Raw genomic sequence first — 12,768 nt, forward strand, 5'->3', positions numbered from 1 at the left:
GAAATGGCAGAACGTCACAAAAGAACTTCACTTTAGGAGTAGTTTTTGAAGCCCTATATAAAACATCCTTTGACAGTGATGTGCGGGAATCTTACCGTTAACGCTGTCAGGAATTAGATGACTGCTCGGCTCTTTAATCCAATGATCGTTAGTGCATACTTGGCTAATATAACTCTTCTCGTTTAATTAGAATTTAAGTCCGGAGACTCTTACATAGATGCTTACAACGTCCCATTCCCACCACTGCAGTTACTGACGTGAAATGGGGGCCAGTGTCATATTCTAAGGAGGGATAATTGTGCAAGGAAATCTAGAAGCAGAGACATCCTTGAAAAAGGGAGTTCAGAGAGACACAAGGAAGTTGGAATCCACCCCATTGAAAGTGGGAAGGATTTGGACCTTATATTAGAGTTCTCTAGAGTCACAGACCTTATGGTAGTCTCTATATAGTAAGAGAATTTGTTGATGACTTACAGTCTCTAGTCCAAGTCCCCAACAATGGTCAGCAGCAGCTGTGAATGGCAGTCCAAGGATCTAGCAGATGCTCAATCCCACAAGGCAAGCAGCAGATAAGACAGAATCTTCCTTCTTCCAATGTCCTTATGTAGGTCTCCAACAGAAGGTGTGTCCCACCACACCTGGATCTGGGATTTGCTTTGTCCCAGATGACCTTGAACTCAGAGATCTCCTTCCCTTAGTCTCCTGGGATTCACAGCCACTATGCCTCAAGATCTCCATGCCAAGATCCAGGTCAGAAACTTGTATCTCCTAGCCTCAAGATCTGGATCACAGGTGAGCCTTCCAATTCTGGATTGAGGTCCCTTCCAGATGTTGTCAACTTGACAACCAGGAACAGCCACTACGGACCTCAAGAACACTTTTTATCCAGGGATGTTGGTAACTTGCCTATCCCAGTTCTCTCCTTCCCCTTGTGGGTTCTGAGAGGCTTAGGGGTGAGCACCTTCCCAGGCTAAGCCTCCACGGTCCCTCCTGAGCTGTTTGTTTCGACGTACTTAGTAACTCTCCCTTGATTCCTTACCCCACTACAGTATTGATCTCTTCCCCTCACTCAAACTGTCCTGTCAGCAGTTGTTAAAGATCCCACTGAGGTTTGACAGATCCAGGGGTCTTTTTCAGGTCCATTAGACTCAACATTTGCAGAAGCTGTCTGCTGTCTTCTCTTTGTAAACGTTCTCTTGGCTTCTGCCACGCACCCAGCTCCTAGAAACTCCACAGCATGTTTCTCCAACACTCCTTCCTGACCATCAGCCTGGGCTGGGCTGGGTACCCTTCCTGACATTACATTTCCCACTTTACATTAAAATGTTCACTAGCTGCCTCCTGAAATAAAATCCTAATATGCTCCCAAAAGGAATGTGTGCCAGTTTATCTGTATCTCCACATCCTAACATGAAGCCTGGCAAATCCAAAGTTGTGGATTTGGTGCTTTGTTTTACCTGACCCCAAGAAGCCAGCCACGTTTTATTAAATCACGCAAAATAGGTTGCTAGGGAGATATCGAACTTGTTACCCTAGGACTGTGCACAGCAGAAGTCCTGGTCCGTTTGCCCATTTGACATCCGGTAGCCACTAACTGCTGTAGGAGGCACATCCTAAAATGCTGCCTGGCCTCTAGATTCTGGTTCACAACAGTAAAACCTCAACTAAGACAGAAGATGGTACCAGGAGTGGAGTATTTCTGTGATAGACCTCACCATGCTTTTGTGTGGAAGAGTGGATTTGGGGACTCTGGATTTGAAAAACTAGGGACTGCTTTAAGTAGGGCTTAATGAGTTAAACCAGTAGGAATATGGAAGACAGCGGTGCTGAGGGTTGTTTGAACTGTGTGTAGTCGTGCTGGCCCAAGAAGTTTCCGTGGAGAAGAACTTTAATATGTGGCTAAGAGACTGCTTTGTGATGTTTTGAAGACTTTGGTTGCTTTTTGCCGTTGTCTGAAGAGACTGCCTAAGGCTGAGGTAAGGAGATTTATATTAATTGTTTCAACAAAGGAAGTCTCAAAAAAAAAAAAAAGTCCAACTTTGTTCTTTGGTTAAGTCTTATGAAGAGCATTTTGAACAAGCATAGCAATCTTAGAAAGGAAAAAAATAAAGCATATGGTTTGAGTATTAACAGCACACCAAGAAGTGAAATGGAGCCGGATCCTTTGTTCTAGGAGATAACCGATTACGGGAGTAATAACCTTGGCGCAAGATTCCACCCAGTTAAATTTAGGTCTAGGCCTGGTGGTACAAGCCTTTAATCCCAGAAGGAAAGGATAAGTAGATGTCTCGGATCAGGGCCAGCCTAGAACAGAGCAAGTTCTAGGTGAAGAGAAACTTAAATCCACACCTCTAATCCCGGTGCTTAGGAGATGCAGATCTCTGAGTTCAAGTCTATGGAGTCAGATCCAGGACAGCCAAGCTTAGTCAGTAAAGGAGCTGGAAAAAGGAAGCTGGTGATAATGTAATAGAACAAGGGGCCATGTTCCAGCCTCTGCAAGCAACAGAACTGAGCAGCTTCAGCCATGTGTCTCTGGCTGTATATTCAAGAGGAGAAGGAGACTTCTGGGACAATTGATGCTGGTCAGCTGGAGCTAAAACTTATCGGTGATTAAGAAGAGACCAGCATCACTGAGGTGAAATCTTCTGGGAAGTGTTTCCTGAGAGCACAGAGAAGCTGTGTTCCAGAGAGAGCCAAGGTTGTACCTCGTGCTGTGGCTGGACTTGGTAATGAGTAAGAGTCACCCAGGTGGTGCTGGTTTTGAAGGCATGAAGAGCTGAGGCTCGGCACTGCGGGAGGCCATTGGTGAAGGTGCAGCCTCAGTTGCCGTCAACAGACAGGACTGAAGGGATCATGCAAAGGAGTTCAGTTTTGGCATCACACAGGGAGCCTGTGAGAGGCTATCGGTGAGGCCTAGTTGCATTGGAAGACCACAACATATTGGAGATGCCAGTACCATGGGATGATCACCAAGAACAGCAGCAGTGGAGTGGATCAACCTGAGCTTAGAATGTCACAGAGGGCAGAGCTGGAGAAGTGACCCAAGCCCTTTGGAGAAGCCGAGAAGATCATGTGTGGATCCCAGACATTGAAACAAGAAGCTGTAACATTGAAGTTGCCTTGGAGAACCCGAGATGTTTGGGATGCCAGAGCTGTGAGCTATCTGCTGAAGGAAGCTGCTAAGAGGGACTGGAACAAACCCAGTTTGTTTTGGTCAATGAAGATGAAAAAGGAGCCGGAGAACTGAAGACCACTTTGATATCAGACACAGAGAGACGCAGAGTTTGGAGTGTGCCCAGCTGGTTTCCTGTCTTGCTTTGGAGGTTACAGTTAAGTGATTGGATGACTCTCAGAAGAGACTCTGGACTGTTAGCGTTGTTGAGACTGCTACAGACAATGGGGACTTGGGAAGTTGTACTAAATGTGTTTTGTATTATGCTATGTTTAGGGATGGCTCCCATAGACTCATGTTTGAACAAGCCTATGGGGGCCAGGGAGTGGAATGTGATGGTTTGTATATGCTTGGCCCAAGGAGAAGCACTATTAGAAGTTGTGGTCCTGTTGGAGTGGGTGTGTCACTGTGAGTGTGGGCTTAAGACCCTCATCCTTGCTGCCTGGAAATCAGTCTTCCACTAGCAGCCCTCAGGTGAAGATGTAGAACTCTCAGCTCCTCCTGCACCATGCCTGCCTGGATGCTGCCATGTTCCGCCTTGATAATAATGGACTGAACCTCTGAACCTGTAAGCCAGCCCCAGTTAAATGTTGTCCTTTATAAGACTTGATTTGGTCATGGTGCAGAGAGGTAAAACCCTAACTAAGACAGTAATGTTTCAGAAAATTGCTATTTTCTGTTTGGGGTTGGTAAGGAATATAGCTTTTACTCCCAATTTATAAACTGACATGTCTACGATTAGGATTTCCTACGGGTCCCATTCAGATTTTATTTCCTTCCATATACAATATGTAAGGTACAAGTTAGAATGCAGAAAGGAACATATCCGTATGTGTGCACATGGACACCTAGATTCTGAAACGGAAACCCACTTGGGGTCTTCCACCCAGACTCCGAAACCCATGATAACACAGAGGAGAATGATGGAGTTCGCAATAGAGGAGAATAAGAAAGTTGCAGGAATCTTAGAATACCAAGACTTCTAGGCATGGCTGCAGTGTTAAGTCAGCGTTCTGTGATACTGGTTAACACGATCGGGGTTCCGCTGTCCTCTTAGAGAGTTACTGTATGACCAAGTGGTTTATAACGCCGCCCGCTACTCGGTGTCTTCCACTTCTTGAAACACAACAAATACAGGTGCTGAATTAAAATTTGTGTCGGAAACTCTAGACAGAGGCACGTACGTGGCACAAGCAACAGCTGTTAGCGCCTGAGCTACCTGCAGGACAGAAAAGTGTTTCACTTCCCAGACTCTGTGGTTCTAGTGTGGTCAGCCAAGCAAGCGTCATGGCGTCCTCGAGACATTAAAAAACCAAACCAAACAACAACAACAACAAAAACAACAAAACCCATTACTGTTCTGTGCAGAGGTCAATGTGAGATGATCCGAGATGACAGCGTCCGTGCGACTATGAAAACAAGTTCATGAGTAATGCTGAGAAACAGCAAAGCCCCAAATAAACATTATTAATGGCTAATATTCACTGAGCACGGCAATGTATTGAACTTGGGTGCTTTCGTTGCCTCTCTTACAGCTCTTTATCAGACAGGAAGCAACCAAAGTGCCAATAATAAATTGAGGCTTAACAACTAAAAAAAAAAAAAAAAAAAAAAAAAAAAAAAAAAAAAACTTTGACACCCAAGTTTCAAAGGATGAGGTCTTTGATGTGGGAACTGAGACCTGTGTTTGGAATAACGAATAAGAAGGAAGAGCCTGGAGGGAGAAAATAGCTTCCAGAGTGTCCTGAAGGTAGAAATAAGCTTTGGGTTACTGAGGAAGGGCAAAGTCCCAGAGTGGAAACATGGTGCTCCAAGACTGGGCGGGGAAGGGCCGGCATCACATAAGAGGAGGACCAGATCAAGGCTTGCAAGGAGCAGACTGTGTGCAGCCTCTTGTCCTGCTAGGTTTTTTTCCATGGGCTATTCTGGCAACAGTGTTACAGTACTGGGTTTGAGAAATGAGAGACCGGAGAAGGCCAATTAAAATATTCCTGGAAAGGTGTTACTTTACTGTTCCAAGAAATGAAGGCAAGAAGAAGACAAATCTTCCTGGTTGAGGTGTGAGAAAGGATGGGACACTCTAGGCTTACTCAGGAAGACAGTTTCTTTTTCCCCGGTGTTAAACACTAGTGTGTGTCACTCTTTACTAAGAAGATACTGACCCGTCATTTGGGAGGCAAAGGCACTGCCTAGACAGTGATAAGAACCACAGCATCTCTGCCTCCAGGATGCTTGCTTTGTAAAGAACGGACAAGAGTACCTTTGCCTCTGCTTTCTATTTTTTGTTTCATTGTGCTGAGACAAAGTTTCACGCTATAGCTGAAGCAGACCTGAAATGCAGAGTAATGCTCCTGCCTCAGCTTCCCAAATGCCAAGTTATTGGCACATAATACCATATATAATCTTGAGCAGCAGTTTTAAATGGTGGTTTTTATTGTTGCTGTGTTCAAGTGAAGGAATTGGTTACATGGGTATTTTTTTTTTTCCCTTAAGTCAGCTCTCAGTAGCTGCTGATTAGGATTCATTAAAGGCATGTTCTACTGAGATTGACAGCCGAGGATCCAGCTCTGTGGAGACCAAAGGTGGTGTAACCTTGAGGCTCTATGTCTTGGTTTGCAGTGGTTTCCTCTGGGCTGGATTAAAGTCACCTTTAAACTGAAGTTCAGGTACAGTGACTGAAAGTGTAAGTATCCTCTGTTGGAGACTAAAGCCAGCGTTTCTGTGTACTTACATAGGCATCCCCCACTCCACATAAACCGATGAGCGGTCTGCTAAAAACCTTCAGACGTTTCAGAAGCGGGAAAGGAGAAAAGAATCCCCATGTTAAATGTAAAATGACGATAGCAACTTTATAGGATTCACTTGTCTTTCTTCTTTTTTAACCATGTGTTATGTGGCTGTACACACACAGGTACGTGTGCGCATGCGTGTATGCATGCATGGGTGTGTGTGTATGAGTATGTGTGTGTGTCATACATGTGTGTGCATGTATATAGAGGCCTCATATAGGATTCCCTGTGTTTTCAGTCTTTCATTGGCCTGGAACTTGACAAGTAAGCTGGGCCTTCTGGCTTGATCCCTCCCACCCCCTTTCTGGTTGTTTGAGACTCTGTAGCCCAGGCTGTTCTGGAATATTGTGTGTATGTGTGTGTGTGTATATATACACATATGTCTGTATATATATGTATGTGTGTATGTGTGTATGTATATGATGTATATGTAATGTATGTATATGAAGTATGTGTATGTGTGTATGTATATGATGTGTGTGTGTTTACCCCAGGCTAACCCCTACCTGACAGTAAGTGATCTTCCTGCCTCACCTATAAAGCCATCATCCACGTGGAATTTTAAAAAATTTTAATAACACTTTCCAGAACTCTCTAGAGAATTTGATAGCCTGGACTTCCTCAGAAGCAGACTTTTTTGGCTACAGCCCTCTAGGATTTACCTGGAATGACACAGAGCCCGTTAGGCGAGAGCAATCAGAGCTGACTAGTCTCCTGAGGTGCTTGCGTCTAGCACCAAGAGGCTTATTTGGTACAAGGAGGATCTATAACTCCCCACTGAATGTGTGCTTTCGAGAGATGCTCGTGATGGCACAGTGTTATATGAAGGCTGTCACAGTCTAATGGACCGGCAGACATGACGGCCACAAAGGATCCAAAGAAACAGCCCTCACGGTTAAAATGCATCGTTGATTCTGGAACAAAATAGGGGTGACCATGACTTGGGATATAGACTTCAGTCTCCTCCAACCGGATGCTTCAAGGAAGAAGCTGTCTCATGGAGTGTTCACACTGGTAGAACAGAGAAGGTTATATATCAAAGCAATTAAAAAACACTGCTGGGAACACCAGAGGTCATCACAGCATGGATCTCTGCTATAGGGTCCTCTATACAGGACCTCTTCTATAGGGTCCTCTATACAGGACCTCTTCTATAGGGTCCTCTATACAGGACCTCTTCTATAGGGTCCTCTATACAGGACCTCTTCTATAGGGTCCTCTATACAGGACCTCTTCTATAGGGTCCTCTATACAGGACCTCTTCTATAGGGTCCTCTATACAGGACCTCTTCTATAGGGTCCTCTATACAGGACCTCTTCTATAGGGTCCTCTATACAGGACCTCTTCTATAGGGTCCTCTATACAGGACCTCTTCTATAGGGTCATCTATACAGGATCTCTACTATAGGGTCCTCTATACAGGACCTCTTCTATAGGGTCCTCTATACAGGATCTCTACTATAGGGTCCTCTACACAGGACCTCTACTATAGGGTCTTCTACACAGGATCTCTATTATAGACTGAAGATGTTATCTAATGACATTCTTAGCATTCCCATTGAGGGATAAGAGGGTTTTGTTAAGTTAATACATTCCGAGGGCTTTTCTTTGTTTATTCCGGAAGTCAGGACCTCAGGTCGGGTGCCAAGGGTCAAAGGCTCCTTAGGAAGCTGAGAAATCCCCCCCATACTGTCTGATCAACAACTTCCCAAACTCTCCACAGCCATTACTCGACCTATCAGCCTGTGCGGGCAGCTTCTTCCCAGGAATCCTGGGTCACAGGAAGTAGGAGGGTACTCAGAGCTCTGGGTATGCACACACAAATCTACTGAAATCACTTTTGGAAGTATTTGGGGTTAGGGGCGCAAGAGAAAATTGGCTGGGCGTCTCTAACTTCACAGGGCCGTAGGAGAGCCCTCAGCCCAGGGCTGGCTGTGGTGAGGCTGGACACAATGCTCTGCCATCCTGACCGTCCATCTGCTCACCAGAGTGTTTCCTCACCAACGTGCCTTGGAATGATGTATAGGCTTGAGAACACACAAAGGATCTTGGAACAGCTTGTTGGGGCACAAGCAAGAATGTCTTAAAATATAACAACATTCCCGTCAGTCTGGATTCCATCAGTCTGAATGCCTATATGAACTCGATGACTATGGTCAATCAAAAAGCATTTGTGAAAAACTAAGTCCATAAAGACCGCATCTTAGTCAGGGTTTCTATTCCTGTACAAACATCTTGACCAAGAAGCAAGTTGGGGAGGAAAGGGTTTATTCAGCTTACACTTCCACATTGCTGTTCATCACCAAAGGAAATCAGGACTGGAACCCAAGCAGGTCAAGAAGCAGGAGCTGATGCAGAGGCCATGGAGGGATGTCACTTACTGGCTTGCTTCCCCTGGCTTGCTCAGCCTGCTTTCTTATAGAACCCAGGTCTACCAGCCCAGGGATGGCTCCACCCACAGTGGGCTGGGCCAGGGATGGCTCCACCCACAATGGACTGGGCCAGGGATGGCTCCACTCACAATGGGCTGAGCCAGGGATGGCTCCACCCACAATGGGCTGGGTCACGGATGGCTCCACCCACAATGGGCTGGGCCCTCCCCCCTTGATCACTAGTTGAGAAAATGCCTTACAGCTGGATCTCATGGAGGCATTTCCTCAAGGGAGGCTCCTTCCTCTGTGATAACTCCAACTGTGTCAAGTTAACACAAAACCAGCCGATACAGATAGAAAAGTTGGTACACAGTTCTAACACTGAGTAGTGTTGGATTCATCACTCACTCCGACTTACTGTTAGTGCTGTTGGCCATGTTTTGTATCAGTGCAGAACACATAATTCTCCGCACCCCAAGTGTGTTAGCTCTACTTAATCAAAATTTGTGTTTAGGAAAAAAAATTTCCTTAGCTCTTAAGCCATAGCTGCCCATGAGCAAATTGATCAGGAAAAAAAAAATGATTTGTTTGTGTAGGCACTCATCCAACACACCCTGTCTATTCAGAAACACCCCTGGATGTTTGCATTGTCTCTCAAAATGTTCTAGTGAGTCGTCTCAGGAAAATTGGTGCTGGAATATATTTAAACCATTCAACTTCTGAGTTTCTATGTGTTAAATCACTAAGTGGACAACAGGCTATCTAATAAACTTCATATGACGCTGGACATGCCCTAAGACTATGCTAATAGGTAGCCATTAGTCACAGGAACATGGGGCTAGATGGATCTGGAAATGAGGTACTGTAACAAAGACCCAAATGTTTTATTACGCTTATGCCTGGAGTAAGAGGTAGGCATTGTGGCCCATACCTCTGGTCTTAGCACTCGGTAGCAGTAAGAAGATGAATGCAAATTCAGGGCCAGCCTGAACTAGACCCTGCGTCAAAACAAAACAAAACAAACAAAAACATCAAAAATGGGATGAGCCAGCAAGATGCTTAGCCTGTTGCCAAACATGACGACCTCAGATCACCCTGCAGGTCCCATGTGGTGGACGGTGAGAATCAACTCCACCAACCTGTCCTCTGATCTCGGCCCCCTCCCAAGAAAACCCCAAATCCTGAAAATTAAAAACAAAGCAACAAGAATACACCTTAAAATGACAAGAAAATACACACAAGACTTCTGCTCACCGGCTACCTGGGGGGGCTTTACCATACCAATGAGCCGCCAGGGCTGGCCACAAGGCTCCCTTTTTCTGTTGACAGGTTTTGGGAATCGCCCACTGTGTTAGTTCACCAACCTCCCTTCCCCCTTTTCTATGACTATGGTCTGAAGAATCTTTTTTGTAAAGGTTGCTGAAAGGTGGCTTGTCTGCCATTTTGGTGATTAGTAAGATAGCTTGCCTTTGGAATGCTGAGAATCTTAGTTTCATAAGCCAGTAATCACAGCAGCTGGTTAAACCCACAGCAGCCTGTAACCAGACGGTTTAGGCTTATTCCTTTCTTTAAAACACATGTGAATAAAATCTGGCTAAGTTTTGTGAGGTGACACAAGCTTTTATAACACTGAAAATGATTTTGTGTGTGTGTGGTGTGTATGTGATGTGTGTGTGTGCAATGTGTGTGATGTGTGTATAGCAAGTGTGTGTGTCATGTATGTATGTAATGTGTGTGTGAGTGTGTGTTTGAGTTCAGGCTTGTGTATATATGACATGTATGTGTGTGATGTGTGTGAGAGATGTGTGTTTGGCATGTGTGTATAGCATGTGTGTGTGGCATGTAGGTGTGTAATGTGTGTGTGAGTGTGTGTTTGAGTTTAGGCTTGTGTATATATGACGTGTGTGTGTGTGTGTGTGTGTGATGTGTGTGTGTGATGTATATATGTGATGTGTGTGAGAGATGTGTGTTTGGCATGTGTGTATAGCATGTGTGTGTGGCATGTATGTGTGTAATGTGTGTGTGAGTATGTGTTTGAGTTCAGGTTTATGTGTGTATAGCATGTGTGTGTGTGTGTTTGAGTTCAGGTTTGTGTGAGTGTGTGGCATGTGTGTATAGCATGTGTGTGTGGCATGTATGTGTGTGTGTGTGTTTGAGTTCAGGTGTGTGTGTGTGTGTGTGTGGCATGTGTTGTGTGTGTGGCATGTATGTGTGTAATGTGTGTGTTTGAGTTCAGGTTTGTGTGTGTGTGTGTGGCATGTGTGTGCATGCAGACTTGTTGTGGTGTGTGTATGTGTGAGTGTGTACATGAGAGGCCAGAGGAAGACTGCAGTATTCTTGCTCTATCACTTTCTGCCAAATTCCCTTCAGTGAACCTGAGCCAGGCTGGTGGCAGCAAGACCCATGGATCCTCCCGTCTGTGACCCACAGCCCTGGAGTGACAGCCACAGAGCCCTCCAGCATTTTGTGTGGGAGCTGCGGTCTGAACACAATTCTCACACGAGCAGAAAGGGGCTCTTCCCCCAAGCCACCTCTCCACCCAGCTCAATAGAAGTTTTTGGTCTGTTTTTTTGGAGTTTTGTTTGTTTGTTTGTTTTGGGGAAAGGCTCGATTTTAATTTCAACAACACATGAACCCGTCGGTTCATTTTTGTGTTATATACAGACTAAATCCCAGACTCTGCACCCTGCTCTGCCAGACTTCTTATGATCGGGCTGTGGACTTCTGTTTTTGTTTCTTCCCCTCCCCTCTGCTTCTCCCACCTCACCCTCACATCCAGGGCCTTTTTTTCATCAATAGTCATTTACATACATGTATTTGCACGTGTAACCTGTTGTGTGTGTTTTCGGGCCAGCGCTTGCCTGGGGAGGGCGGGGTCTCCCCTCCCATACCCAGCTCAGCCAGTCGCCTGTAGTTTTTGAGAGCAAGGTCTCCAGGGCTTTCCCCCACCCAGTTTGGTTGTTGGAATCCTCCTTGTTCTGCTCACATCTGGATTGTCATGCTGGAGGGACTTCCGGATGGAACCTCTGATGTCCCCGATCTGTCTCCCGCGGTGCTCCTTGGTCCGCGGGTGTGGACTTGTTTTGTAGACGTATCACTGGAACTGGGTGGCTGTGGACTTAGGCATTAGGTGCCAGCCATATGAGCATCTTAGCCTAGCCACGGGGACGCTGTGCTTTCTGGCCTTCCATTGGCCTTGCTCCTTCCTGCAGCTTTTTTATAGCTGTCTATTTCATCCTGTACTCTAAGATTAGGTGTCACCTCCTCCTCGATGTCTTCCCCGATGGCCCCCAGCCACGCTGCCATTCCCCCCTGCACACTGCCGCTTTCTCCCTAGTGTGGGCATGCGTACTCGCATCCGTGCTGTTGACGTATGAGACGTCTAATCTTCACTGGTGCATCTCCGTGGCCCAAGACTTGTATACTTGGCATACAGAGAATATACAACTAACACACGCTGCAACAAAAGCTGCTTATTAACAAATAAATATCGAATGCATCACCAATACTACAAGACCTAGAACCTGATGCAGTGTAGGGAAATGCCATGCTTTACAGAGAGAGTCCCTCAAGGTTCTACGGATAAAGGCACTTGCCACGGGGTCTGACACCCCCCCCCCCCAGGGACCCACAGGATGCAGGGGAGAGAACTGACTTCTGTGTTGTCCCCTGAGCTCCACATGCGTACACGCGGTCACGAGCACAGCAAACACATAAGGCATGTAGTAAAGAGTCCCTTATGAGTAACTTCCTCTAGTCCACTCCCACAGACTCATGTCTTTGGTAGGTCAGAAACGTGAGGCATGTTCGAGTCATACAAGCTCCACATTTCCACCGCGACTTGGCTTTAAGGAAGGGCGCAGCTTATACTGTCGAGGAATGCGCTCTTCCTCCGAGTCAGGAAGCCAGCGTGTGTCGCGTTTGCGTTCAGCATTTATTAGTCAATGGCCTGCCTCGCCTTCCTGAAATGCGCACCTTTATGAGAGCCCTACGGTTTGGTAGGAGTTTTTATTGGTGTCCATGTGTCTGATCTTCCCCCATCCCTCTGCTCTGTGAAGCCCCTGAGGGCCATTCTCCTGGGGAGGCTGGTGAACAGGGCTTACTTACATTTTACTTAACACAGCTCGGGAGAGACAGAATCAGTAGCCAGCCTGGAGGCACATGGCTATCCCAGCACTTGAGAAAGAAAGGGAAGACCAGGAGGAGTTCAAGGCTGGCTTCAGCTACATAAGGAGTTTCGGGCTAGCCTGGACTACATGCCTCTCTCCCTGCCCCCCAGCCCTCCCCCCAAAAAAAAGATGGGAGGAAAAGAAAGAGAGAGAGAGAGAAATGAACTTAAATCTTCCAAGTCCCAGTTTTAGCGCCATCTCGACCCCTCCTACTCACTTAGTTGATTAAGACCTTAACAGCTTACAAAGCACTTTCTAGCAAACC

Source organism: Micromys minutus, assembly GCF_963924665.1.
Source record: "Micromys minutus genome assembly, chromosome: 33".
NCBI classification, from domain to species: Eukaryota; Metazoa; Chordata; class Mammalia; order Rodentia; family Muridae; genus Micromys; species Micromys minutus.